Source organism: Nannospalax galili, unplaced genomic scaffold (genome assembly GCF_000622305.1).
Source record: "Nannospalax galili isolate Female #2095 unplaced genomic scaffold, S.galili_v1.0 scaffold2134, whole genome shotgun sequence".
Classification (NCBI taxonomy): domain Eukaryota; kingdom Metazoa; phylum Chordata; class Mammalia; order Rodentia; family Spalacidae; genus Nannospalax; species Nannospalax galili.
In genome coordinates this window covers 16,693-20,170 of record NW_008334669.1, presented here as the reverse complement: position 1 = coordinate 20,170, position 3,478 = coordinate 16,693, and positions in this window count along the sequence as shown.

The window sequence follows — 3,478 nt, the reverse complement described above, 5'->3', positions numbered from 1 at the left end:
ACTTTTCTGTAAAATATAAAAATACATATTTAGAATATAGTAAGAATTTGTGTTGGTCTGTGAATTGAAATAAGTAGGTTCATTAGGGTCTATGTCCTCTTCAACTATGTGTACCTATCTATGTCACAGTGCAATATGTGAATTATCTTCCTGTTGAACAGGATTTAAGTCCAACAAGACAGACATTGATTACCGCAAAGATACAAGTGCCAGTACTGAATCAAGGAGATAATTTTCTGGACTTGTCATTGTTATGGTTCACAGGCTTTACAGCTGGGTAACTGAATGGTTTTCTCCCTTGGCAGCTGACATACTATACTGATACTACAAGTGGTAGTATTCAGGTAGAAGGCTTTCATGTCAGTTCCAACTCAACTGCTCCAAGTTCTGTGTCTGAAGTATGTTCTGCCTTCAGAGTTGGGTCCTGCTTTCAAATTTTGGGAGGGAACAAAAGACTTTGGCAATAGCCGGTATTATTTCGGGGAGTGTCTTGGACTACCCTGAACAAAGCCTTGAAAGCAGGATTCCCTTTACTGGTACTATGATTTTTATTATATTTACAGACAAGTGTGCCTATCATTCATCAAATAAGCTTCGCTTTGCAACAGTAGGAGAATATTACAACTGGCCAAAATACAGAGAATAAGTGACTGTGAGGTGTCTATCCCTAAGCAATATACTTTCAATTTAATCTCTACAATCATAAGGTAAAGGAACATTGCTGAAGAGGGGACAGAGAGAATGTAAGATCCAGATGAACATGACACCTGGTACTAGTTAATGCATCCTAGATATGACAGGGAAGGTGCACCAATGATATTCCACAGTATGAAAGTCTGACAAAATCTGCATAATGACAAAATCAGTTGACATGCGAAGTGCATGGGGGAAGTTTAACCAGGTTCCACCTGAAGAAGGAGAGTTGAGGGAGAGAGAATCAGTTTTCTCCAGCAATTGGTGCAATGAGAGATTATTCCAAGTTGGCAGTCCCAAACATATATACTAACAAGCACCACTGAATGGACACAGTTCATTACGTATATGTGTGTGTTTATAAATGTATATATGTAAAAAAGAATACCAACAAAGAGGACAAGACATTTTGAGGGAGTGGGAAGGCATCAGAGTCACCCAGGGGAATTAAGAGGGGTAGAAATACTTCAATTACAATCCTCATGTATGAAACTCTAAAACAATAATCCAGATCATTCTGATGAGATGGTAGAACAGTGGTCACTCCTTTACCATCTTCCCCTCTGAGACAAGGCACATAACCCACTACTAATGAGCTCTGTACTAGCTTGTTGAGTTGGTCAAATCTTTACCCACTCTTTATCCCCCACATTCACTCCTAGGACTAGGCCCAGAAAGCTACAACCCAGCTATAGACTAGACCCATAAACTAGATAGAGCCAGTCTACCCATGCCCTCCACTTCTACACTGAGAGTCTTAGCTGTGATTTCCTACCTTGCACACCAGAACAGAAACTTCTTTGATAAATGGTGAGAGGTGCATTTGTCTGTAAATACAACAAAAATCATACTACAAGAGAAGGAAAACCCTTTAGAGTTATTGGTCAAGGTAACCAAAGAAACTTCCAAAATAATATAGGCTCTTGCCATAACCTTTGATTGTACCTCAGAGCTTAAGGATAAGACCTGATTGCTGAAGACATGGCAGATGTCAAACATAGGACTTAGAGAAAGTGATCTGAAACTGACTGGGAAGCCTTACCAAAGAACTCTTTTTATAGTATCAGAAGGCACTATACAAAGTGCTGTAGGAGAAAACCAATCAATGATAGTACCCATCTATAAAGTCTATGAATCACAACAATGACTGGCCTACCAAATTATCTCTATTGATGCAACAGTGGTAGATTTATTTCTGAGTTAATCAATAGCTGTTTAATCTGACTTAAGGCTTACTCAAAAGGAAAGAATTCTTGTGTCGTACTGTCAACATAGGCAGGTACACATGGTTGAAGAGGCCATGGATCCCAGAGAAAAACCTACATCTACACTTTCTTCAAAGAGCATTAATTTAAGCATTTCTTAAAGGTTAAGTAGTTACCTAAGCCATTTCAGAATTCCCGAGGTTGAATAGAACATAACTGGCATAACATAAAATTGTAGAAGTGATTTCTTCTGATTACATTAAGGTTTTGCCATTGTGACTTCAGTAAATATAGGGACTTAAACAATGAATGTTAGAAGTTGGATGTCCTTTAATACTCTGTAAAATTTAACAACATTCAATAACCTATTTATGTACCATGCACATCAGAAGTATTTTGCTATTATATTTACTAATACATACTTTATATTGAATATGCATAGGCATAACTTTTGTCTAAAGTAAGTAGGAGGCTTTCAACTGAACCAGCAGAATGGAACAATGTTAGATTTGTAGTCAAACTTCCAATAAATAGAGAACAGAAATTCTATGACATGGATCAGTGGTTTTCAGACTGATTTATGGAGAACAGCAGGCATCTAACAACCAAATTTATAAGATGGTGTCCCTGAATGATGTATTTTTCTTCTTGATCAGGGAGAACAGCAGGCATCTAACAACCAAATTTATAAGATGGTGTCCCTGAATGATGTATTTTTCTTCTTGATCAGGCTTTGAATTTCAAAGGAAATCAAGTATATAACTGTTGAGTCAAACATGGATTGAGCCATTATTTCATCAGCAAATTAAGTGTGAACCTGATGAATCTGTAAATAATTCATATTATAAAAATTGAGCATGTTATTGTTAACATTGTGTACATTGTCATTCTAAATCAGTATAGTGTTCAATCAAATTCTGTGCCATGAGAATATGCTTTGAATAAATAGCTTCTTGACCTAGACATGCTTCAAGATTTGTTGAACAGGATGTGTGATGAAAGAAAGCAGATTATACTACCAGTGCAAATTGAAAGGGATACCCAAAATTGGAGCTCTAGTCACAAATTATCATTAGGGAATGCACAGTTAACTTTCTCCTACTTTAATTTTCCTATTTAGAATTTTTAGTAGTGAAAAGAAGGAAAAATTTCAGTTTGTATTATAGAAAATAGGATTGAAGCATTTGGATTTTCCTTTTTTGAAAAGGAAAAGGTTTATATAAAAAGGCATTAGGCAAATTTTATACATTAGGCAAATTTATTCTTACATTGAAGTTTGTGTTTTATAAAACTGGCAATCAGAAATCACTAACTTGTGGTCAGTATAGGAGTTACACATGTGTCTAAACTGCATGGCCATCCATAACTTATACAACTATGTAGACATTAAAATAAAAATGTTAATCTAAAATGCTAAATGTATAATGAATAATTCTTTTCAAGTTGACATATGCACAAACTTACAAAAGCCTTAAATACTTGAATGTTCTTTCAGTTGAATGAAATGTTGATGTACATGACTTTGTTAAATGAAATCTTAGACCATAAGATATACCACATTTAAGGAATGTGCTGAGTGA